The sequence below is a fragment of the Chelonia mydas genome, chromosome 14 (assembly GCF_015237465.2).
Source record: "Chelonia mydas isolate rCheMyd1 chromosome 14, rCheMyd1.pri.v2, whole genome shotgun sequence".
Classification (NCBI taxonomy): Eukaryota; Metazoa; Chordata; order Testudines; family Cheloniidae; genus Chelonia; species Chelonia mydas.
In genome coordinates this window covers 2,763,260-2,789,331 of record NC_051254.2, presented here as the reverse complement: position 1 = coordinate 2,789,331, position 26,072 = coordinate 2,763,260, and the positions used below count along the sequence as shown (strand labels likewise).

Genomic DNA, 26,072 nt, shown 5'->3' with positions numbered 1-26,072 from the left:
GCTCCGAGCTCTCGGGATGCCGAGAGCCCAGTTCTGAGTCGTGGAATCCTGTTCCCCCACCACCGGTTCGTGGAACGTGATGTGCCAGAAGGCCCCGCGGGCTGCAGGGAAGGTTTATGTTCAGGCTGCACCAGGGCAGGGGAGGCGGGATGGGTGGCCGTTGGAGACGCTGACTCCAGTGGTGTTTGTAACGGGCTGGGCGATCCTCGGGTGCAGGTTTAGGGAAGGGCGTGGTTGTTGTTCTTTACACTGGGTCTGCTGTCCCCAGCTCGTTGGGTTCTGGACGGGGTTTGCAGACCCCCCCTGTCTGCCTTGCGGCAGCGCTGTCGTGTCGTGGCTGGGCTGTCGTGTCGGGCCACTCGCATTGTGTGTCAGGAAATTATCGGACCGGGTAATCCTCCCCCTTGTTCCTGGCCTGTCTCTACAGCGGGCAGAGAGAGCCAGCTGGCTCTGTGCTCGGCACCCTCTCCTCCCATGCCGCGTCCATGTCCCTGCGAATGTGTTCTTGGTGAGTTTATAATTAGGGTGCAGAACAGGTGGTGAAAGTCTGAGTGTCAGACGCGGTCCCTGGCTGGAGGGACCCTGCTCTGGAGCAAGGATGGCCGGGCAGGGCCTCTGATTGCAGGGTGTTTGCTATGGGAGTTCACTGCGGCAGGGATCTGCCTGCTGGATGCATTGCTGTGTGCTCACAGCTCAAGCCCAGAGCTCCGGAGGTAGGGTGCTTTACGGAGAGCTGGGGGGGCGGGGGAGAAGCACAGTGAGGTGAGGGGAGCCTGGTGCTTACCCAGCACTTCTGACTGCCGGAAAACAACCCCCCTGAGGTGTTAATCAGTGCGCTAGCCTCGGGGAAGTGCTGTGGGGTGGTGCTGCTGGGCTGTCGGACGGCAGTTACTGGATAATAGCATCTGTGATCAATGGAGGGATAAAAGCCATCTCCGAGCCCAGCGCAGGATTTATACACTGCATGGGGTTAAACGCTCGACGTGCGTGGGGAAGTGAGCCCCCCGGTGCCTGTGATGGGTGGTGGGCATCGCCGGCCGGAGCCCAGCGTGTGGCACGCCGATCCGCTCACCTGGGAAGCGAAGGGAGGAGGGGACTCGGGGCACTGGAGCAGCTGGTGCTTCAGCCCAGGGAGCAGTGGCTCTTTGCTGTTCCTTGTACTGACTTCATTTGATTTTGAAGAAATAATCTGCTTAAAAGCTTCCGGCCGCGTCACTGCTGCCCCAGAACTGCCAGCGCGCAGCCCAGAGCGCCCCGACCCGTGGGCAGGTGGCGCTGATCCTGAACCATGCATGATACTGATCCGCCCCCCGCGCTTGGCCCCTGGGGTTTGCCTCAGGCTGGCGTCTTCCCCTGGACAGGCTGATCACCTGCAGCTCCCCAGAGAGGGGACTGAGCCCTCTGGGCCACACGCTGCCAGGTGCTGATCAGGGCCTGGGATGGTGATGGGCCCCTACGCAGACAGAAAGCGGTCCATGGTGCTGCTAGCCATCCATTAGAGGGTGACAACTGATTGGCCGGTGATGCTAGGGGTGCTGGGGTGTTAGCCACGTACTGTTCAGTCCTCATGTCTGGGAATCCAGTTCGGCTCAAGGTTCAGACCGGAGCTCCATGTTCCCCCTGGTCGGTGCAGGTGGCTTTAAACCCTGCAGGTAGTGTGTGCTGGGGAGGGGAACAGAAGTCCCTGCAAGTCGTAGCCCCCGCTGGCAGGGAAAGGGGGTTGAGGCTGGTTGTAGCAGAGTCCTGCGTTTCGCCTTGTTCCCTTCTTCCCACAACCAGTTTCTCTCTCGTCACAGCTGAGCGGCAGTTTCCACCTTGAGAAGCGGGTGGTGGTTTTAACTACAGAAATGAAGAGAAATTCTAAGGCAGGCAAATGGACTTTCCTGAAGCATTTCTCACAAAAAGCTGAGCAGAGCCAGGCCCGATCCATGTGGGTACTAATGAAGGGAGGAGGGAGAACGTCCCTTACGCAAGAGTTTCCGGCTGGTGCTTTGCTCTAGCTTTGTTGAGCCGGCTGTGTAGAACCCAGAGCAGGCAGATGCTGGGCGAGAGATCTGCCTGCACATGGGCTTTGTAAAATCCAGTTAGCGCGAGAGTCTCGCCATTTCCATGACGTTTTTTGTGTAGCAAACTTCGTGAATCAGAACGCAAAGCTGGGTTGTTTCCCTTATCTATTTTTTAACGGATTGGTTGATTGCCTCCCCCTGCCTTCTCCTCCCCCCCAAATGTGAACCAAGTGCCAACCTCTGAAATAGGTTTTATTGGTCGAGGAAGAGCCTGATTCTGTGCCTGCAACTCCCCTTTGAAACCAGCAAGCACCCCAAGGGCCCTGTGCGTACGGGCCTGGCCTCTGGGGCACGAACATGCAGAAACCCTGCGCTGGTGCAGTACAGATAAAAGCCCTTAAGGCCAGGAGTTATTTTTATCTTTGTACGTAAGCAGGTGATGTGGTGAAACTCACAGTCACCTATTTGGGGCTAGACATGTAGATTTGCGCCTGCAGAAATGTGCACGTACCCTGTACCCGCTGTTACTTGGATTGCTCGCACAAAAGAGCCGTTGTGTGTCTAGCTGGCCAGTTAGCTGAATGAGAACTTATTAGGCACACCGTTGTGGTGTTTGCATTCGTGTGTTTCTGCTCCACTGGGCTCGTGTCTTTAGGCCCACGATAGCACACACGCAGCTCTGAGGCAGTGGCCTTTGTCCTGTGGGGAAGGAGCATTTGGAAGGCTCGCCAGGTTGCTTCTGGCATGTCGGTGGTTTTTTAAACAGTGGTGACTCTTGGGAAGGGTCAGGAATTAATTCCTTGCCAGGGCAGCATGTTGCTCATGTGTGTGCCCCCTCGGACACCAGGGCCGTGACGAGCTCGGAGCAGCGCAAGAAAGAAGAAAGACTTAAAGGCAAGAGCAAATGTACTCTGCAGTGCCTGGGATTTGCTGCATCTTCGCTTATTGCTCAAGAGCCCAAGCCGGGCGCTGCAGGGACCCCTGTGTGTGCGACAGGGAGATAAAGCCACCGTGTCCAACCACCAGCTAAGACTGAGTGGCAGGAGCCTGCCACATACAATTGGACTTTAATGGTAACTTTGCCACGGCCCGTCAGAGTCGCCTATCAGACAGGGGTTGGGCTAGGATGAGACACTTCTGAGCAAACCCCACAGTGCTGATATGGCCAGGAGAGCGCTCTCCTCTGGGGAATCCTGGCTCAGCGTCCCAGGACAGCAATGGGGGGCACAGTGCTTCGGGAGATGCTGTCTTTCAGATGAGGAGGTTTGAACCAGCTTTAGAGCCCCTTCTTGTAGCATTGCTTAGCCATTATCCATCAGCCCTTCCTGAAAGTGGGTTGGTATCATTACCCGTGAGTTATCAGCTGGGGAAACCAAGGCACAGAGAGCTGACCTGATTTCTCGCAAGGTCAGTGACAGAGCTGGGATTAGAACCCAGGAGTCCTGGCTCCCAGTCTGGTGCCCTGTCAGACCATGCTGCAGTGGCGGGAGCACTGGGGGGCGTTCGGCCTATGGGAATTCTCCCCAGTGCAAACCTGGCTGCAGCCAGCAAGTGAGGTCATTAGGTGACCAAGTTCTGCTGGGTGGTGCCTGTTGATTGGATGTTGCACGAAATTGGAGGCTGGGCTGAGGCCCCTTAAAAATGTTGCTCCACATTTATAGGTAAATTTAAATCGGAACAGTTAAAAATCCTTTTCCTTTGCTATTGACTTGCCACGATCTGAGTTCAGGGCTGGGCATTTCCCTTGCCTACATGGGTGACGTTGGTCTGCGTTCGGAAGGAGCCCTGCCCCTGACGTGTGTTCGGGGGCTGTACCAAGGGGAACGGGGAGCCCTGGACTTGGGGCTTGACAGATCGAAAGCTTTTCCCCTCCATCTTTGCTTGGAGATTCGCTCTGGTACTTGGGGCCGGGAGGGTGGGGTGGGTGCAGGTCACCCTCTCCCTGCTGCTCCATTCTCGCAGGCAAGCCATGGGGCATTGTGTTTCACGAGGACCCGGGGCTGGCCGCGTTCCAGAGAGCGGCGTTCTAGCCTGTGCCATATCAGAGAATGGGCAAGCAGAGGCCACAGGCATTACATAAGAACGGCCACACTGGACCAACGGTCCATCAAACCCAATATCCTGTCTCTGACAGTGGTCAGCGCCAGGTGCTTCAGAGGGAGTGAACAGAACAGGGCAGGTATTGAGTGGTCCATCCAGTCATCCAGTCCCAGTGTCTGGCAGTCAGAGGTTTAGGGACACCCAGAGCAGGGGGTTGTGTCCCTGCCCATCCTGGCTAATAGCCATTGATGGACCTGCCCTCTGGGAATGTGTCTAATTCTTATCCAATGCCCGGGCATTACGGTGTCCCATTGATAGTCGTTACCGCTATGGCCCGTGTGCCCAGTCCCTAGTGAGGAGCTAGGAGTGGCACCACTTTGCAGCCTTCGTTTGGAAGGGCTGCGTCACCCTTGCCAGCACCCTTTAAGGCGGGCTATATAGGGGGGAGGGGTGTCAGTTCCCATTGACTTCACCTGGGGCCAGGCCTGTAACCGAGATTTTCTGTTTGCTACTTGATTTGCTTCTGCGTGGGCCCCTGCTTGTCTCTGTCGCTCGGCTTCAGAGTGGAGGCTTCTGGTTTTGTAACTGCACTGATCACGGCTGATAAAAATAGTCGGCTCCTCTCCATGCTGCTTCTCCCTGCCTGGTACGTAAAAGCTCCCCTGACAAGCGCTGCCTGGCAGGTCTGCTCCTTGCCTCTGCCATCAGAATGTGCAGCTCCCTTAGTCTGGCGCAGGGAGGTGTAACACCCGGGTGTGCAGTAGAAGGGTTCGGCCCCCTGGACTGAGCCCATTGTTGGTCAGCTGTCAGACGAGCCCTGGGGCTCCATGGGCAGCCCTGCCCAAGGGGCGGGCGGCGTCAGATACTGCACTGGGCTTTGCTTTATTGATGTGTGTGTGCAGCTCCCAGTGGAGTCTGTGTGGGCTGCGTCCGGGTACCCGAGGATGCAGATTGGCTTACGGAGTCTAGGGGTGTCTCTGGGGGGCCTGCCGGCCCGGGCAGCATGCTTTCTGTTTGATGCTCTTGCCACCTATCCTGCTTCAGCGAATCGCTCTCTGGCCTCTCTGACGTGCCTGTCACAGCAGTATCCAGGTGTCATGATCCTCTGGAGCAAACCAGCCTCAGCTCTCAGCGTTCCAGTGCACCGTGCAGAGGGAGCTAAAGGTGCCATTTGAAAAGGCCCTTAGCTCTCTGGACTGTCGCCTGCGGGTTTCGGGCCTCATGAAATTGCTACCTCTGCAGCTGACAAGGGAGAGGCCTTTGCTGGCTCTGGAGGCTGCCGGAGCTTTTCAGTCTTCGGCCATGGTGACGTGAGGGCTGGAAATTGGTTAGGAATGTGCACAACCCCCACATTCGGGTAGCACCTGTCCCCGGGATTTCCCCCTCGCCTGCAGCTGCAGGCTTCACAGCGTTTGGATGCATTCACCCATCTGACAGCCAGGGGCTCAGCCAGACTCGAGGGCCTTCCCGTCTTTTGGTGTTCTAACCTGCAGTGAAGGCGATGGGCGTTGATGGCTGCTAGGACTGGATTGGCCTCCCTGGTCCTCTGCAGTCAGTGCTTCATGGTGATATGGACAGCATGGGAGCCCCAATGGGACGGGATCTGTAGAGCTCATGGCATGGTCAGAGCTCCTGTGGGGCACTGGCTTCTTGGGTTATTTATCTACTGGACCTTTATCCCACCCCCCCTCCCCAATATTTCAGACAAGAGGGGTGGGGGTGGGGGCAGTAGCAGGGCTTTGGAGACCTGAGATTTAGTGTGGAGTGGGCGACCTCGGATACTGCAGTGCTGGACGCAGTGTGAGAACTTGACTGGGATGGAATTGGTTTAATGGTTATTTGCCGTTACATTAAGGATGGGCAGGGCCAGAGCTCCCGCCAGGCACCAGCTGCAGGAGCCTTGATCTAATGCTGGCTTAGCTCACCCCTGAAGAGCGGGCAGGGTGGCAGGCGGGATGCCGGGCACGTTTCAGCCACGTACTGGGGGTGCAGCTCTGCCCTCACCCCTGGCGAGTCAGTGTCAAGATGCAGCTGCTGGGTCAGTTTGCAATTGGGATGAATGTGTGGCTGGCTTGGCAGGTGGTGGGAGGGCCTGCCCTCTGCCTGGGGCAGGCTCTTGAGGTATAATCAGGACCTTTGCCTTCTGTCCCGCACAGCTCCCCTGTGTCCCTAGCCTTGACTAGAGTGAGATCAAGACCTGTCTGTCCGTGGGGGAATGTCAGTTCCAGTATGTGCAAAAAGAAAAGGAGGACTTGTGGCACCTTAGAGACTAACCAATTTATTTGAGCATGAGCTTTCGTGAGCTACAGCTCACTTCATCGGATGCATACTGTGGAAACTGCAGAAGACATTATATACACAGAGACCATGAAACAATACCTCCTCCCACCCCACTCTCCTGCTGGTAATAGCTTATCTAAAGTGATCATCAAGTTGGGCCATTTCCAGCACAAATCCAGGTTTTCTCACCCTCCGCCCCCCCCCCCCCCCCCCAACTCACTCTCCTGCTGGTAATAGCCCATCCAAAGTGACCACTCTCTTCACAATGTGTATGATAATCAAGGTGGGCCATTTCCTGCACAAATCCAGGTTCTCTCACCCCCTCACCCCCCTCCAAAAACCACACACACAAACTCACTCTCCTGCTGGTAATAGCCTATCCAAAGTGACCACTCTCCTTACAACGTGCATGAAAATCAAGGTGGGCCATTTCCAGCACAAATACAAGTTTTCTCACCGCCCCCCCCCTTCCCAAAAAACACACACACACACAAACTCACTCTCCTGCTGGTAATAGCTTATCCAAAGTGACCACTCTCCCTACAATGTGCATGATAATCAAGGTGGGCCATTTCCAGCACAAATCCAGGTTTTCTCACCCCCCCCCACCCCCATACACACACAAACTCACTCTCCTGCTGGTAATAGCTCATCCAAAGTGATGGGCAGTCCACTCGCAGGTTGTCTGCATCACGGGGATCAAAAGCCCCAGATGGGCTGGGGACTGGTGATCTTTGCACTGGGGAGATACCCAGCCATGGCTTGGAGCGCGCACACGTGACTGCAGGATCCTGGAGCGTTCAATCCAGTGCCCGGGCAGCTGTGACTTACGGGAGGGGGGAATTCCAGCAGCGGAGAGCTGTGTGCTAGTGTAGGCATGGCCCCCGCCACTCACGCCAGCCGTTTCTGTCTGACATGGTTGGTCAGGCTGCTGCCAGCCCAGCTCCCCTCACCCTCCTTCAGCAGGCTGTCTGGAGTAGCTCAGTTGGGAGAGCGTTAGATTGAAGATCTAAAGGTCTCTGGTTCAATCCTGGGCTTTGGCAGGTCCTTTCATCCCTCTTTGTGCAGGGGTGTCTTGTTGTGGGGAGGGATAGCTCAGGGGTTTGAGCATTGGCCGACTAAACCCAGGGTTGTGAGTTCAATCCCTGAGGGGGCCATTTAGGGATCTGGGGCAAAAATTGGGGATTGGTCCTGCTTCAAGCAGAGGGTTGGATTAGATGACCTCCTGAGATCCCTTCCAACCCTGATTTTCTATAATTACCCTGCCCTTTGTTAAGATCACACTGCACCGTCCCCTGCTGGGATCAGTCCCAGCGGTGCGTGCAGAGCCCCAAAGCATTGTCGGCAGCAGAAGGCTTCCTTGACCTACATGGTGTAGTTTTGCAGGTAACCCCATAGGCAGCCCCTGCTGCTGCAGTTTGGGAGGGGAAGGCAAGGATGGACCCACCACGGCCCTGGCCCCTGGTGTGGCATCCCCTCTCATGGGCTGTTTGGTGTGACGTTCTCTCTCCAGGATAACTGATCGCTAGGTGGTTTCAGAGAGTTCCCGCCATGAGGAGTTACGGCGGATCCATGCTGGAACGGCACCTCTGGCAGTATTTAACTGTCCTGTTTGATGGTTAATTGAGACTCACGTAAATGCCGTTCATTGGGTAGTGCATGATGTCGCGCGACAGCTGGCAGAAGCCAGTCACTTTTCATTTAGCAGTGGAACGTGAGCTCAGTTCCATAGTTTGTTAAAGGCTGTCACCCTTCAAATCTGCCCCCCTCTGCCCTGGCCCTCATCCCCAGATCCTTTCCTGTCCTTAGTTTAGACACGTTAGATTGGCTGGTAAAGTGGTGGCCGAGTTGACAGCTTGGCTCTGCAGCTGGGAGTGAGTAGAGCACAGGGAGTGGGGGAAGGGGCCTTCTGCGGCTCACAAGGCTAAAAGTCACTGTCCCGCCTTAGAGAGCCGAGGGGGGGGAGGGAATATCTTTTATTGGGCCAACGGCTGTGGGTGCAGGAGACAAGCTTTGGGGCTACCCAGAGCTCTCTTGCAAGGGCTCTGTGTACCCAGAGTTTGCAGCTGGGCCCAACCCCGATTGGGATCTGGATTCCAAGCCCTGATGTCAGGAATAGGAATGCTGTTGGTTGGAGTGCGGGGAAGGCCCGGCATTTACCTTCTCTCTGGGGCGGGAGCAGAGGTGGCGGCTGGGATGCAGGAATCCTTGGCTGAGGCCCTGACAGCTGGGACATGTTGGATATCCAGAGAGCAAGTTTCGGAGCCACTATCCTGCTCAGACCCGCTTGTGCCTAAGGGCTCCAGCAGTTTAGTCTGCACCATGGAAATGGAGGAATATCATCTGATCAGCCCCACAAGGGGCTTGGGGACATGCTGGACGCCGAGGTCCTGTCCTGTCTGCATGGGTCGAAGTCCGTGTCACTGTCCCAGAACCAGGCCTGCTGCTGCAGGAATTGCTCAAGTTCCTGGCGGTGTGGCCGCTTGTCACACCCTAGCGCGTGGGGCGTGGGCAGTGAGCTGAGCCCCTGTGGGGATAAGCCCCTGAAGCAGGAATACCCTCTGTGTGCAAATGGCCCAAGGTTTTCTGTAACGTGGTTAATTCCCATGTGAATTCCCTGCTGGGAACCGTTGACGGCTTCAGTACAGCCCAGACAGTGGCTAAGCGAGTCACCACCTTCCCCCGGGTAGGGAGGGGTTTTGTTCTCCACGGTGGATCCGGCCAGGGCATGAGGGTGAGTTCTGTGTGCGGACGCCTGCCCGATGGGGACAGGTGTGAATCCCAGCGGAGACAGTAGAGCCAGAGTGGGCAGGGCCTTTGGGATGGAGTTAAATCCATCAGCAATCCCTGGGGCTTCTGCCCCCCCCCCCGCCCCACATCTCTCCCAGGTCACACAAACCAAGGGGAGCAAGGTGGGTGCGGAGGGGACCGGGGCCTGGTGGAGTGGCGGCCCTGTGCTGTGAGGGGGATGGGTTGGCCTGTGGCTCAGCTGGACTAGTGGCTTGTCAGTCCCATTCCCCAGCCTCGCCGGCCCCGTCAAAGGAAAAGACCCGGTTTCCGCACCTCCCAGTGCACAAGCATTTGGCAGCAGCCTCAGCGGCGCATGGATTCTGGCGGGGAGGGGGAGCGCTCTGTGGCGAACACGGCTTCGTGAGTCACTTCGCCCCCGGGGCACAATTAACTCCTAATAACCCCCTCCCCAGCCCAGCGGATCTGCTGGCTTGAAACCAGAGTCGTCTCAGAGCCTCCCTGGACAGAAAACAACCGCCCCACCCCCATCTGCAACTGAGCCCAGCATGGCTGGGACAGGGGAGAGGAGCGGCTGGGAAACACGACTTGGGAATGTGACCTTTGAGGTAGGGTGTATCCAGTGCCCCTCACCATGGCATCTGGGCCCCACAGCAAACTTGGGAACAGTCATGGTACACTCGTTGGTTTTCCCTCCAGACACCCCATCCGGTATCCTCACCCCATGCAGGGGAGCCGCCACGGCAGCAGGGGCAGGGAGCCAGGCTCTTTAGCTTCTATACCTGGCAGTATTTCTGAATCACCCTGTGCCTCAATTTTCCCATCTGTTAATTAGGGGTAATACCAGTGCCCTCATTGTGTGGGGCCCAGGGCAGGGGGCTGTGAGGCTCCCCGGACTGTCTCTAATGCCCCTTGGGACTCTGATGAGCCGCCTCGTAGAAGGCGAGGGATCCCTTCCCACGTGTGTTCTCAGTCCTTGCTGGCTGGCTGCATCTGGGCGAGCGGCACTCGTGCCCTGCAAGGTGTAAAATTGCTTTCCTGGAATCTGCCCACAGCTCTGGGCCCTTAATCTCCCTTGGGATTAAAGTGTCAATGCAGAGGGAGCTGCCGGGGGAGGGCTGGACTGTTGGCTGGAAGTGACCCTGGCGGTGGCTGTCTGCTCTCTCTGTGCCCTGGCATGGCCCCCGGAAGCCTCCAGGCGCTGAAAAGCAGAGGGAAAGGACAGGCAGAGGAGTGGCATCCAGAGCCCGGCTAGCGCCCGGCGCTGGCACAGCAAAGCGCCCTCTTCGTCCCAGGCAAATGGCTCACCGGGCGCTCTGCCCCTTCCCAGCTCTCAGCCCGTCCTCGGGCCAGCTCTGTTCCCGGGGGAAGCAGGGGCAAGTGACTCTCCCAGGCCAAGAGTGTGAGTGCTGGGTGGGGCTGGGCTGACACCAGAGCCGTGTGGGTCACATCCTGCTTCTGGATCCGCGCTGTGTGCACGGCTGTTTTCTGCCTGCTTGGGCCCTGGGGCATGGGATGGGATCAAACGCTGGGGGGCCGTAGCTGATCCCTGGGCCCTATCTTGCTCTGCAGGGAGTACTGATGGGGAGGGGATGATGTGTGTTGCAGAGGAAGCGCTCTCAGCAGGAGGGGGTTGGTGCTAGACTTTTGCTGACTTGACTGTGAAATGTAAGGGTGGGATTTTCAGACGCTCCTAAGCGCATCAGAGGCACAGATCTCATTGACTCGCAGTAGGAGTCGTGCTCCTAACACATCTCGGTGCTTGGACCAAGTGGGAATTTTCTGTAATACCTTTTGATGATGTCTGTGTGTGCCTCAGTTTCCCCTATACTTTGTATGGCTTCCCCCTGGGGGATAAGGATTAAGTTTGTTCTCAGGGCAGGCTAAAACAAAACCAATCCAAGAAGACAATGGGACGGCTCAGGTCCCAGAATATTGACACCTAGCAACCAACCACCCAGAGGGAGGGGGATTTCCCTGCCCTCAGCAGGCCGCAGCATGAGAACAAAGGACTGGGAGATGGGAGGGCAAGAGCTGGCTGCTGGAGGAGGCTGGGGGCTGTTACCTGGGAATTGACTAAGGAAGGAAGTCAGAGAGACAGAGCCTGCAAATGCAGGTCACTGCAACTTGGCTGGTGGATTGCTCTGGAATGGCCAGGATGGTCCAGGCCAGGGGTAGGCAACCTATGGCCTGCGTGTCAAAGGCGGCACGCAAGCCGATTTTCAGTGGCACGCACACTGCCCAGGTCCTGGCCACCGGTCCGGGGGGGCTCTGCCTTTTAATTTAATTTTAAATGAAGCTTCTTAAACATTTTAAAAACCTTATTTACTTTACATACAGCAATAGTTTAGTTATATATTATAGGCTTATAGAAAGAGACTTTCCAAAAACGTTCAGATGTCTTACTGGCACGTGAAACCTTAAATTAGAGTGAATCAGTGAAGACTCGGCACACCGCTTCTGAAAGGTTGCCGACCCCTGGTCTAGGCTTTAACCATCAGTTCTGTGCTAACCTCAGGACTTCCTGGGCAATGTGCCAGGCAACGAATACACCCGGCTGTTCGGAAAAGGCTGGTTCAGTGTCACTGTGAGTACACAGCGAGCTGCATTCCTCCCTGCAGAGTGGGCAAGTCTCGAGCAGGGCGCTGTCTCTGCTGGGCTGACTGAACAGAGCTCAGGGTGTGAAACAGGAGTGCTGGGGCCCCAGAGGGTCGGTCTCTGAAGGTGGGGAGGCTGCAGGGCCTGCCCTGAAGGAAGAGTGAGACCCGTTGGGGGTCCCCCAAGAGACTGTTCCATGTTGGGGCTGTAGCTCCGATCCTGTGGGTCTGCGACAGCTGCCTTTGCAAATCGCACGGTGTGTTTGTACAGAGCCTTTAGCCAGTGACTGCCTTGCCCACTGCTGAAATGCAGCCTGCTCTGGTGTGAAACGCGGCTGTAGTTTGACAGCAGTCACCACAGCACACTGAGAAGAGCAGCGCAGGGAGGCAGAATGGAATTACCTGGATTGCAGTTCGGCCAGGGCCTGGGGTTAAGTCTCCGGTTCTTGCCAGAAAAACGTGAAACTTTGCCCAGGGGTGTTTTTAGGGTGGCAGTGGTCAGCTCGTGGCTTTTAAGTTGTGTTGTAAAGACGGCTCGGCTCCTCCAGCAGCCAGCCCTCTCTGCCGCTGCTGGGCGCTGGAGATGCCAGAGTTTGGCAAGCAGGCTAAGGACGCAGGTCCTGGCGACTGGCTGTGCACGGCTGTCCGTATTGGAGCAGCGCCCAGTCCAGAGTGGGGCTGCACTGTGCCCATGGCACTGTTACCTGCCTCGTGGCAGCTGCCCTGCCCGTACTGCAGCCCTCGGGGATTGCGCGGCCCCCTCATTCCCTTCCCCATCCCTTGCTCTTGGCTCATCCATTATTCAGCTGCTACAGGTGTCTGGCTCAGCCGGGAAGGAGAGCGGACTCAGCGGGACTCAGCACCGCAGTGAGTCTCTCAGCCTTGTGTCTCACAGGGGCGCGGGAGGAAGGAGCTGTGAGCCCCCGATGTCTCTCTGCAGCGGCCGCTGAGCTCCCGTTCCGCTGCTAGTGAGCGGGGCTGGATCCTGGGGTCGCACCACATCCCTGAGTCCGCTTATCGCCCCTCTGCTCTGCCAGCAACCCCAGCCCTGACGCCTGCTCTCGCTCGCATCTCCAGCAGGGAGCCCTCCCGTTCCTGACCGAGCCACCACCCTCCCTGCATTCACAGCCTTCCTAAAGACCTGCTCCTCCTGCTAGGCCCCTGGGGCCCAGTAAAGAAACATAGTCACTCCTTCCCCTGGGCCTCTCCCCTTCCCTGCCTCTGCCTGTCAGACGGCACGCTCGGGCTCCATGTGCTTTGCGCAGCTCCAAGCATATCTCTCTGGCCCGGATCCTCATTCGCCGTAACCACCTGGACGCTTGAAGCTGCAGCCTGCTGGCTTTCCACGCTTGGTGGATGGTTATTGTAGAGTCCCTCATGTGTCCTGGGCCTGGACCTGCTTGTCTGGTCCTGAGGGGCTCTCCCTGTGCTCCCCTGTTCATTGCAGGGCTGCAGTGATATACTGTGGGGCTCTCCTGGGCACTGGGCTGCTGGCACTGGGGTTCTTGCATGGACGTTGCAAAGAGGTCTCCAAGGGGGGCCCGGGTAGAGAGACCAGCTCACCTTTGGCTCTGCTGACAGCCTTGCTAAGTATCCAATGTCACGGAGTGTGGGGGAGTCCAGGCCCTGCACCCCTCTTCCTGGGATTCACTGAGACTCTCAGCCAGCCAGTAAAACAGAAGGTTTATTGGACAACAGGAACACAGTCCAAAACAGAGCTTGTGGGTACACCCAGGACCCCTCAGTCAAGTCCTTCTGGGGGAGCAGGGAGCTTAGACCCCAGCCCTGGGGTTCCCTGTGTTCCTCCACCCAGCCCCAAACTGAAACTAAACCCACCGAGCAGGTTCCCTGCTGCAGCCTCCGTCCACATTCCTGGGCAGAGGTGTCACCTCCCCCTCCCCCTCCTGGCTCAGGTAACAGGCTCTCAGGTCTCCCGTCCCCAGGGCACATTCCCAGGTCAACACTCCCCCCTCCCTGCTGCGTCACATGGTCACATCCAACCTCCGAGCAACTTTGCTATCCAAACAGTTGGCTGGATGTCCTTCGTCCCAGCTGTTTTCCAGCACAAGTATATGTTGCAAACAGATTTGGGTTGGGGCTAAACCGAGCGAGACTTAAAATGCAGCTGAGCCCAGCCAGTGGGAAGAGAGACCGAGCTCCCTAGCCCGGTGACGGCATGAAGCCTGAAAGGTCTTGCTGCATTTGCTCCTCTCCGCCATGACAGCGACGTCCCATGGTTTCCCGCTGGTGCTCAGCTCAAGGGCACCCTGCAGCTCTCAGCCCTGGCTGGCTGGGCCCTGGGACACGTGCTTGGGGGAAGCAGGGCCGCGGCTGGAGGGTTTGTCGTGGAAGGTGTTCAGGGGGAGAACAGGCAATCCCATGGCTGTACATTGGCTGTGCAGTGGTTTAATTGGCTTAGCTCTGTCCTTTCCCGTCAGATCTCGTGCGAGAGGCCAGGCCGGCTTGATCTTGTTTACACCGCAAAGCCGTTACACAGTGCAAGGGGTGTTTTATCCCGTGCAGGGCTGGGGTTTGTGCTGCATTCAGCTGGCGGGAGCTGGCACCTTTCGGAGCCCGCTGGTGTCTCGGAGTCCCCGGGCGATGCTCTGGAACTGCTCCCCATGAAGCCAGTCAGGACTCTGGGGAAGTCTCCTCTCTGGGAGCAGACTGTCTGCAGGACACACAGCTCACACAGCTTCCACCTTCCTGGGTCTGACCTCGGAGCATTCAGCATCCTCTGCCCCTCCGTGCGCTTCCCACAGCGAGTCCGCTCAGGCGGGGTCCTGGGGAAGCCAGAGGGTCCTGCCCCACAACTCCGCAGTCAGACGTGACTCTCAGCCAGCCAGTAAAACAGAGGTTTATTAGACGGCAGGAACATGGTCTAACACAGAGCTTGTAGGTGCAGAGAACAGGACCCCTCAGCTGGGTCCATTTTGGGGGGCAGTGAGCCAGACAACCCCGTCTGTACTTCACTCCATGTCCCCAGCCAGCCCCAAACTGAAACTCCCTCCAGCCCCTCCTCCTCTGGGCTTTTTCCCTTTCCCGGGCCAGGAGGTCACCTGATCCCTTTGTTCTCCAACCCTTTAGCTCTCACCTTGCAGGGGGGAAGAGCCCAGGCCATCAGTTGCCAGGAAACAGGGTGTCGGCCATTCTCTGTGTCCAGACCCCTGCACACACCTGCCCTCTAGGGCTCTGCAATGATCATACACCCTTACCCCACCCCCTAGATACTTAAGAACTGCCTAGGGGAAACTGAGGCACCCCCACAATATTCAGAGAAAACATTAAGAACAGTCCCGCTTCATCACAGCTGGGCATGGAGGCTGGGGCACGTGGGATGGGGTTGAGCTCTGTGCCGCTGGTGTAGACCACAGCGACCCGGCGCTGAGCTCCCGGGAGGTGGTGAAGCTGAGGAGGGGTTTCTCCTTTTAGTATTTGCGGTTCCACATTTTACGACTTTGCTAGTAGCACCCTGGTGAAGCCCTTCCCCTCTGGCAGGAGAGCAGAGACCCTGCTCCTCCCCTGGGCCCCCCTAGTCGGGGGAGTCCTGCACATTGGGCCACTGCACAGCCCGGCTGGTCCCGCTATGGCTGGGCAGGCGAGGTAGCCTCCTGCGCCATGTCCGTCTCTGACGCTGCTGTCTTGGAGCGCCAGAGGGATGGCGCACGGGTGGGTGACTGAGTTACTTGGTCCTGGATCCACTAGCTCTGTCCCCACCCCACCCTCGCCCGGGCCCCACAGAGCTGGGCGCTGGCACACAAAGGGGGTGTGCTACCAGTGTGGGCTGTTGTCCTCTTCCTGTCCCTGCGCAGTGACTCCTTGCCGCCTGCCAGGCCGTGCCCGGCCTCCAGCCATACAAGAGGGGCCGGCTCTGTCGCCAGGTCTCTACACCCGTCCTCCCGGGGGGTGGGTCCTGCAGGGGCAGCAGGGCCTCGTGGACCTTCAGAGCCATCATCCTGCTCTGGCACTGACCCTGGCCAATCACCTCCCTGCTCTATGCCTCAGTTTCTCCCCTTCCCCCCCCCGTGTCATGGGGTTGATGATGTTAGTTGCCTGCCTAGCACAGGGCTTGTGGAGCTGGTAAAGCGCTGGTGAGCTCTCAGTGCTACTGCGCCAATGCCTGAATCAAATGACGTGCTCCAAAGAGAACCGGTAAACAAGTCACTCCAGTGTGGCTTCCTTTGCAGCCTGTGTCCCCGGCGGCAGGCTCTGCCTGGCTCCGCTGTTCCCTCTCCTGGACCCCACGGCCCCTGTCCATGGTGCTGACGGTAACCGGCCCGTTCGCGGGCCCCTGCTGGGAGCCAGCGCCCCTTCCCTCCCCCCAGCCCTCGTCTTTTTCACACTCAGACCCGGATTTTGGCTGGTGCGGCTAGTCCGCTCCCATGGTGCCATCGTCCCCTCGGCTCCCTCATCCGCTCCCACGGTGTCCCCGCCCCTGGCTCCCTCGTCCGCTCCCACGGTGCCATCGTCCCCCCGGCTCCCTCATCCGCTCCCACGGTGTCCCCGCCCCTGGCTCCCTCGTCCGCTCTCACGGTGCCATCGTCCCCCCGGCTCCCTCATCCGCTCCCACGGTGTCCCCGCCCCTGGCTCCCTTGTCCACTCTCACGGTGCCATCGTCCCCTCGGCTCCCTGATCCACTCCCACGGTGCCATCGTCCCCCCGGCTCCCTGATCCGCTCCCATGGTGTCCCCACCCCGGGCTCCCTCCTCCGCTCTCACGGTGCCATCGTCCCCCCGGCTCCCTCATCCGCTCCCACGGTGTCCCCGCCCCTGACTCCCTCGTCCACTCTCACGGTGCCATCGTCCCCCCGGCTCCCTCATCCGCTCCCACGGTGTCCCCGCCCCTGGCTCCCTCGTCCGCTCCCACTGTGCCATCGTCCCCTCGGCTCCCTCATCCGCTCCCACGGTGTCCCCGCCCCTGGCTCCCTCGTCCACTCTCACGGTGCCATTGTCCCCCCGGCTCCCTCATCCGCTCCCACGGTGCCATCGTCCCCCCGGCTCCCTCATCCGCTCCCACGGTGTCCCCGCCCCTGGCTCCCTCGTCCGCTCCCACGGTGCCATCGTCCCCCCGGCTCCCTCATCCGCTCCCACTGTGCCATCGTCCCCCTGGCTCCCTCATCCGCTCCCACGGTGTCCCCGCCCCTGGCTCCCTCGTCCGCTCCCACGGTGCCATCGTCCCCTCGGCTCCTTCATCCGCTCCCACGGTGCCTTCACCCCCGGCTCCCTCATCCGCTCCCACGGTGTCCCCGCCCCTGGCTCCCTCCTCCGCTCCCATGGTGCCATCGTCCCCTCGGCTCCCTCGTCCGCTCCCATGGTGCCATCGTCCCCCCGGCTCCCTCATCCGCTCCCACGGTGCCATCGTCCCCCCAGCTCCCTCATCTGCTCCCACGGTGTCCCCACCCCTGGCTCCCTCGTCCGCTCCCACGGTGCCATCGTCCCCCGGCTCCCTCATCCGCTCCCACGGTGCCATCGTCCCCCGGCTCCCTCATCCGCTCCCACGGTGCCATCGTCCCCCCGGCTCCCTCATCCGCTCCCACGGTGTCCCCACCCCTGACTCCCTCGTCCGCTCCCACGGTGCCATCGTCCCCCCGGCTCCCTCATCCGCTCCCACGGTGCCATCGTACCCCCGGCTCCCTCATCCGCTCCCACGGTGTCCCCACCCCTGACTCCCTCGTCCGCTCCCACGGTGCCATTGTCCCCCGGCTCCCTCATCCGCTCCCACGGTGTCCCCACCCCTGACTCCCTCATCCGCTCCCACGGTGCCATCGTCCCCCGGCTCCCTCATCCGCTCTCACGGTGCCCCTGCCCCTGGCTCCCTCATCTGCTCCCATGGTGCCCCCGCCCCGGCTCCCTCGTCTGCTCTCACGGTGCCATCGTCCCCCTGGCGCCCTCGTCCCCCTGGCGCAGGGTTTCTGCAGACGAGGGCACAGTGGTGCGAATTGGAAAGGCCTTGGCTGGCTCCTTGTGAGAGTTAGTCTGCAGCCAGTGACGCGCCGAGCTCCGCGCTCTGTGCCAGACGGCAGGCGCCTGCGTTCGTGGGCTTTGTTTGTCCGGGTGTGGCGCCGTTTCCGCCTTGAAGGGGTCTCCGAGGGAATACGTCTTTAACCTTGTTACACGGGACGTCTCTGTTAATAACTGAGTGACCCGTCACCGGCCGCCCTCGAGGGCCAAGATGTAAATGCAAATAATGGGTGATCCTGCAGTCTGTGCTCAGACAGAGCTGCAAGTGAGGTTCCCGGGAGCTCTGCCAAAGGAGATGGGCCTGTGTGACAAACTGCCGGTCCTCGTCATGAATGTGTGTGACAGAGCGTGCGCGGGAGGAGCCACTCCCGAGTCTCTCCAGTAACCTGCACTTCCACCGGGGCCTGTTAGCCCAGGGGCTGGGTCCTTACTCGGGCCTTGCCGGACCTGCTTGAGACGGGTCAAAATCATCACCCCCATTTTTACAGGTAGGGAAACTGAGGCACGGCGAGCCCAGAGAGGGGCTGTCCATCTTCACTTCTGGAAACTGGCTCACTTAAAGAAATCCGTTTCCTGCCTCTGCCCCTTGAATGATTCTGGCCGAAAGATCCTTGTCCCAGGGGCTCGTGCCGGCTTTGCTGCTCTCCTGTTGTTCTTTGCAGTTAGCCACGTTCTCTCTTGGCAGCCCCGCTCCCCGGGGGATGCGGTGACAGTCACTGCACAGAGTGCTTCCTGTTCACCATGGAAACAAGCTGAGAAGAGAGAGAGAGAGAGAAAGCTCCCCCCAGCCCCTTCCAGATCCAGGCTTTGTCTAGACGAGGGCCCAGTCCCCCGCCGGTGGCAGACCGCACGTGACGAGAGACAAGGCGGTTGTAAGCTAGTCCAGTGGCCTGGCCTTGCCTTGGCTAGAGTTTTAGAAGGTGGGGTTAGATGGAGCTAGTTAACGTGCTCTGACAACACACCTTTAAACCCCCGTCAGAGGGAAATGGCCCCGTGGTCAGGACGCTCAGAGGACTCTGTGTAAATTCCCTGCTCTACCACAGACTTCCTCTGCGAGCTTGGGCCACTCACTTAGCCTCGCTGTGCCTCAGTTTCCCCATTTACAGTGGGGTAATAGGTCTGACCTGATCACAGAGGTGGGTGCCAAAGCCATTAAGAATTGTGCAGTGCCCAGATGCTAGTCTCCAAAAGCCTTTGGCGTCAGAGGTTTCAGACAGAAAAGCGCTGGTTTTGTTCAAGCCGACAGTGTCCTTTAAGGTGACACACCGAGTCTAGGGCAGCAGCAGGATTAGAACCCAGGAAGCCGAGTTCTCTGCTGTTGTCTGGCCCTCAGCCCCATGGCCTAACCCCTGTCCCAGGTGTGGGTTTTCTGCCCCCCCCCCCTTTTAAATTGTCCCCTCACGTAGCCGAGCGGCGTGGGAGGGAGCTGCGAATTGACCCTCAGCTCCCGCGTTAATGGGGCGGCTTCTGGGCCCTCGCAGCAAAGACTGAAAATAGCCTCGAATTTTCAGCAACGTTGGTGTCGCCGAGCCAGGACCGTGGGGGGAGGTGCTGCCCGCCCAGCTTTGCAGCGGCACTGTGACCGGGGGGGCTGGCACGGCACACGGCGCTCGCTCTGGGAGTGGGTAATCGGCTCCTGGGGGGAGATTCTGCCGGGGGCGTGGTGGGGATGTGTCCAGGTGGCGTCTCCTGCGGGGAGCCCAGGGCGCTGTCTGACGGGTGCGCATATTGCTCGGGAGAGGGAGGGGGGTGGCGCTGGCCAGAACACAGGCAGAGTTTGCTCCAGCTTCTCTGCCCCACACATGTGGGGGGCCGGCACAGAGCATTGCACTGACTGCGCATGCAGCGGGGTGGCCCGTGGCCTGTATCTGGGGCTGAGACCCAGAGCCCCTGCACAGCGCGGGGTGGGGGGTGGATAAAATGAGACACAGTCAAACCCCTGCTCTGCCCTCTCCCCCATCAGAGTCCCTGACTTCAGGGCGACTCTTCTGGACGTGCGACGCTGGTGGAGACTCCGTGCTGGATGGAGGGAGACGTGTCAGCGCAGCGAGCGACGAGCAGGGGCTGACTTCTGCCCACCTGCCTTTGCTAAGTGTGTCCCGGGAAGGGTTTTGGAGCCAGCTCCGAATCATAGAATCATAGAATATAGAATATCAGGGTTGGAAGGGACCTCAGGAGGTCATCTAGTCCAACCCCCTGCTCAAAGCAGGACCGATCCCCGACTAAATCATCCCAGCCAGGGCTTTGTCAAGCCTGACCTTAAAAACTTCTAGGGAAGGAGATTCCACCACCTCCCGAGGTAACGCATTCCAGTGCTTCACCACCCTCCTAGTGAAAACGTTTTTCCTAATATCCAACCTAAACCTCCCCCACTGCAACTAGAGACCATTACTCCCTGTTCTGTCATCAGCTACCACTGAGAACAGTCTAGATCCATCCTCTTTGGAACCCCCTTTCAGGTAGTTGAAAGCAGCTATCAAATCCCCCCTCATTCTTCTCTTCCGCAGACTAAAGAATCCCAGTTCCCTCAGCCTCTCCTCATTAGTCGTGTGTTCCAGTCCCCTAATCATTTTTGTTGCCCTCCGCTGGACTCTTTCCAATTTTTCCACATCCTTCTTGTATCATGGGGCCCAAAACTGGACACAGTACTCCAGATGAGGCCTCACCAATGTCGAATAGAGGGGAACGATCACGTCCCTCGATCTGCTGGCAATGCCCCTACTTATAGATCCCAAAATGCCATTTGTCTTCTTGGCAACAAGGGCACACTGTTGACTCATATCCAACTTCTCGTCCACTGTAACCCCTAGGTCCTTTTCTGCAGAACTGCTGCCGAGCCACTCGGTCCCTAGTCTGTAGTGGTGCATTGGATTCTTCCGTCCTAAGTGCAGGACTCTGCACTTGTCCTTGTTGAACCTCATCAGATTTCTTTTGGCCCAATCCTCCAATTTGTCTAGGTCCCTCTGTATCCTATCCCTACCCTCCAGTGTATCTACCACTGCTCCCAGTTTAGTGTCATCTGCAAACTTGCTGAGGGTGCAATCCACACCATCCTCCAGAACATTTATGAAGATATTGAACAAAACCGGCCCCAGGACCGACCCCTGGGGTGCTCCACTTGATACCGGCTGCCAACTACACATGGAGCCATTGATCACTACCCGTTGAGCCCGACAATCTAGCCAGCTTTCTATCCACCTTATAGTCCATTCATCCAGCCCATACTTCTTTAACTTGCTGGCAAGAATACTGTGGGAGACCATGTCAAAAGCTTTGCTAAAGTCAAGGAGCAACACGTCCACTGCTTTCCCTTCATCCACAGAGCCAGTTATCTCATCATAGAAGGCAATTAGATTAGTGAGGCATGACTTGCCCTTGATGAATCCATGCTGACTGTTCCTGATCACTTTCCTCTCCTCTAAGTGCTTCAGAATTGATTCCTTGAGGACCTGCTCCATGATTTTTCCAGGGACTGAGGTGAGGCTGACTGGCCTGTAGTTCCCAGGATCCTCCTTCTTCCCTTTTTTAAAGATGGGCACTACATTAGCCTTTTTCCAGTCATCTGGGACCTCCCCCGTTTGCCATGAGTTTTCAAAGATAATGGCCAATGGCTCTGCAATCGCATCCGCCAACTCCTTTAGCACTCTCGGATGCAACGCATCCGGCCCCATGGCCTTGTGCTCGTCCAGCTTTTCTAAATAGTCCCGAACCACTTCTTTCTCCACAGAGGTCTGGTCACCTCCTCCCCATGCTGTGCTGCCCAGTGCAGTAGTCTGGGAGCTGACCTTGTTCATGAAGACAGAGACAAAAAAAGGATTGAGTACATTAGCTTTTTCCACATCCTCTGTCACTAGGTTGCCTCCCTCATCCACACTTTCCTTGACTTTCTTCTTGTTGCTAACATACCTGAAGAAACCCTTCTTGTTACTCTTAACATCTCTCTTGCTAGCTGCAACTCCAGGTGTGATTTGGCCTTCCTGATTTCACTCCTGCAAGCCCGAGCAATATTTTTATACTCATCCCTGGTCATTTGTCCAATCTTCCACTTCTTGTAAGCTTCTTTTTTGTATTTAAGAGCAGCAAGGATTTCACCGTTAAGCCAAGCTGGTCGCCTGCCATATTTACTATTCTTTCTACACATCGGGATGGTTTGTCCCTGTAACCTCAATAAGAATTCTTTAAAATACAGCCAGCTCTCCTGGACTCCTTTCCCCCTCATGTTATTCTCCCAGGGGATCTTGCCCATCAGTTCCCTGAGGGAGTCAAAGTCTGCTTTTCTGAAGTCCAGGGTCTGTATTCTGCTGCTCTCCTTTCTTCCCTGTGTCAGGATCCTGAACTCGACCATCTCATGGTCACTGCCTCCCAGGTTCCCATCCACTTTTGCTTCCCCTACTAATTCTTCCCGGTTTGTGAGCAGCAGGTCAAGAAGAGCTCTGCCCCTAGTTGGTTCCTCCAGCACTTGCACCAGGAAATTGTCCCCTACATTTTCCAAAAACTTCCTGGATTGTCTGTTCACCGCTGTATTGCTCTCCCAGCAGATATCAGGGTGATTGAAGTCTCCCATGAGAACCGGGGCCTGCGATCTAGTAACTTCTGTGAGTTGCCGGAAGAAAGCCTCGTCCACCTCATCCTCCTGGTCTGGTGGTCTATAGCAGACTCCCACCACGACATCACCCTTGTTGCTCACACTTCTAAACTTAATCCAGAGACACTCAGGTTTTTCTGCAGTTTCACACTTGAGCTCTGAGCAGTCATACTGCTCCCTTACATACAGTGCAACTCCCCCACCTTTTCTGCCCTGCCTGTTCTTCCGGAACAGTTTATATCCATCCATGACAGTACTCCAGTCATGTGAGTTATCCCACCAAGTCTCTGTTATTCCAATCACATCCTAATTCCTTGACTGTGCCAGGACTTCCAGTTCTCCCTGCTTGTTTCCCAGGCTTCGTGCATTTGTATATAGGCACTTGAGGTAACCTGCTGATGCCCCTCTTTCTCAGTATGAGGCAGGAGCCCTCCCCTCTCACGCGCTCCTGCTCGTGCCTCCTCCCGGTATCCCACTTCCCGACTTACCTCAGGGCTTTGGTCTCCTTCTCCCGGTGAACCTAGTTTAAAGCCCTCCTCACTAGGTTAGCCAGCCTGCTTGCGAAGATGCTCTTCCCTCTCTTCGTTAGGTGGAGACCGTCCTGCCTAGCACTCCTTCTTGGAACACCATCCCATGGTCAAAGAATCCAAAGCCTTCTCTCCGACACCACCTGCGTCTGCTAGAATCCTCTGCTAGAAAGGAGGCTCGGCGGCTGGTGAATCCCTCCCACTGCGGTCCCAGCTGGCGGAGCCTGGTCTGGCTTGGCTGGTGTGTGAGGAGCTGACCCCGAGCCCTGCTCTGCTGATGGGCTCTCCAGAGAGGGAATGGGCAGGGCACCTGGGCTTCTGGTGGGTGAACAGGAACATTGCCGTAAGACGGGCAAGAGGCTGTGCTCCAGTTAGCCTGGGAGCTGTGTCTCCGGTGCCGCGGGTACCACCCCCTGACGAGCCATCTCTCCGGTACTGCGGGCATCGCCCCGGGGTGAGTCGTGTTTCCGGTGCCGCGGGTCTCACCCCCTGATGAGCCATCTCTCCGGTACTGCGGGCACCGCCCCGGGGTGAGTCGTGTTTCCGGTGCCGCGGGTCTCATCCCCTGACGAGCCATCTCTCTGGTACTGCGGGCACCGCCCGGGGTGAGCCATGTCTCTGGTGCCATGGGCACCGCCCCGTGGCAAGTCGTGTCTGGTGCCACAGGCACTACCCCATGATGACCCGTGTCTCTGGTGCTGTGGGCCCTGCTTGTTCCTGGGAGCTCCCCACAGGCAAAATGACCCAGAAGCCAAAGAGCAAACGGGGCCTGTTGTCTCCCTGCTTTGGCGTGCAGGGTCACTGCGCTCGGTGGTGCAGCAAGCTGGCAGAAAGAGGGGCCCTGCCTCAAGCAGTGTCCAATCCGAGTTAGGAGCCAGTCTCAGCAGCTGTCCTGCTCTGAGATGCCCGTCCCAACCACTCCATCCTGTGGCCATCACCGGCTCGTGCCCAGCGTGGCTAGTGGTTTCTCTCTCTCTAGGTCTATCTGCCTGCAGCCAGGTTCCCCGCACCTCTGTTGGGCTGTCCCAAGGTCTAGCACCTTGTGCTTCCCTTGCTGTCATTCCGTCCCTTGCTGTCCCCTGGCCTATTCATTGCTGCTTTGCATGTACCCCCTGCCCCCATGGCCAAGCTCTTTTAGCCTTTCCTCCTCCTCCTCCTCCCTGCAGCTCCCTGGTCACTTTGGTTGCCTTTCTCTCAGCTCCCTGCAGAGCCAGCCTTGTGCCGCTGGGCGCCCTGGGCTGGCGAGGGGCCTGGCTCCTGGAGCCGGCTATCTGGCTGTGGTGTTTTTACGGCAGTTGGTGTGGGGCAAGCCGGCTGGCCTCTGAGTCATGGCTGGGCCCCCACAGCAACTCCTGTGCCTTCCTGCTGCTTCCTCCTGGTATAATTACGCCGTTTGTTCCCAGCGGCTCTGGAGCAGCATAGTAATACTCAGCTGCAGCTCGTCAGGCGGGTGCTGGTGGGGGTTCCTGCGGGAAGCGGCTGAGCTGCTGGCATCGAGCGCGCACAAAGCAAGTTCACAGCTCGGCAACAAAAGCCGCCAATGTTCTCTCCACAGGTGCCCCGTAAACCCTCTGCATGAAGGGCCCTTGTGTCTGCCATTGACTGCTCTCGAGGCCAGCGGGGGCTGGATGGCTCTGCTGGGCTCCCTGCTCGGGGCAGGCTCGCTCGGCGGCTCCTCTCGCTTACCCTGGCCGCAGCAGCGATGCTCTGGGCTCCCTGGAGAGGTGGGGGGTGCATCCACATGAGCATCACACCCTGCTGCTCCCTGGGCTTTCCTGAAAGGCTCCGAACCTCCTGGGAGAGGCCAGCACGTTGGGCCGGGGGAAGCCCTGGTGACTTGCCTGCAGCAGAGGGGAGACGCGGGGTTGGCCCATTACCGGTACTCACGGTACTTCTCTCTCCTGGTGCTTTCCTGCTTGTGGCCAGAGCTGGGTTCCTTCCAAGCCTGGGTCCCCGGCTCCTTTTCCCCCTCACCTGGAGGCGCTGGGCTCATCCCCCCCGTCTTCCTGGGGCTGCGGCACCGTCACAGCCCGTGGGATATTGGTGAGGAGATGCCGTGCTGGGCCAGGCCCCAAGCGATGGGATGGCACCAGGGGTCGGGGATGGGACAGGGCCATCTTGAGTCCTCGTCTGCATGGGGCATGAGAAGGAACCGGGGCCTGCGGAGCCCTTCGCGAGACGGGCACCGGCTTCCTTCCTGTTTGCTGGGGAGTGGGAGGTTTTGCAGCTGACCTGCCCCTGAGCGGGTGCCCCAGGCCGGGAGCACAGTGTTTTAGCACAGGGCTTTTCAGCTGGAGGAGCAGCACGTCCAGTGCCCTGCCCGAATTCCTGCCGCAGCTGTGGCGTTCTGCCTGCCCAAAAAGCCCCTCGTGCGGTTTGAGTAGAAGGCCGTGTCCTTCTTCTTCCTCCCACCCCGACGTGATGCTGGCAGAACAGAACTGCTGCTGCGGCCAACCCCAGAGGTGGCTGCATCGGTGCCGTCCCCGGGTGACCCTTGCACCTTCCTGTAGGTTAATCTCTGTTTAGCTGGTAACATCCACCTCCCCCATCTGGGATTCTGGGAGCGTGCGCCAGCGCCCTGGAGAAGGACCTCCCCACGAACAGGAGCCGGGTCCAGCCCCACCCTGCAGCCCCCAGACTCGCAGCTCCCCCCACACCCCTTCCCTCCCCTTCGCTCTACGGCCTCCCAGTGTGTGTGCAAAGCCACTAATTGAGGGCGTAGTAAATCAAAGAGAACCATCCTTGGATCCTTCGCTGAGAGCATCCTGCATGGACCCTACAGAACCTGGGGGCTGCTGGATGAAGTTGACTCTGCAAGTAGAGATTGCGGGGGGTTGGGGGCATGAAGGACCCAGCCCATTTCAGGCCATGTAGGAGAGATTCAGCAAGTGAATGGTGCCAGGAAGCAACCTGGGAGCTCATGTGGGCTGCAGAGACCAGTGCTAGTGGGGCAGGGAGCTGAGGAGCCGCAGGGGCTGCTTCTGCTCCTTGACTCATCCTCTGAGGAACCGGCCCGTGCTGGAATTGTTTGGCAGGGCTAAAGCAGGATCCCAGAGGAAGGGATGGTGGCTAGAAATCCCCTGGGACAGGCCAGTGTGGCTCCCCGACTGGGCGCAGCGCTGGAGTACCAGCTTACCAAGGGGCGTGGGGGATTCGCGATCACGGACCGTTTGGGGATGTTCTCCTGACAATTCTGCTGTGGGATTGTTGCAGGGCAGGCCTCTGCTAGGAATCTGTGAATTATTGTCATGGCAACAGTGCGGCGCCCAGGTATCTGCTGTGCCTTCCAGTGAGTGCTAGGCCCCGTAGAGGCTGAGACGTGTTTGCGT

General features: G+C 58.4%; 1 protein-coding gene and 1 non-coding gene across 3 annotated transcripts in view; both read left to right on the top strand.

Moving 5' to 3' along the window:
* Window positions 1-26,072, top strand: part of AATK (apoptosis associated tyrosine kinase) — a 64,160-nt gene that overhangs the window by 9,042 nt on the left and 29,046 nt on the right. The window lies entirely within an intron of this gene.
* On the top strand, window positions 7,296-7,369 carry TRNAF-GAA. The gene has a single exon. It is a non-coding gene; the product is annotated as a tRNA-Phe (tRNA).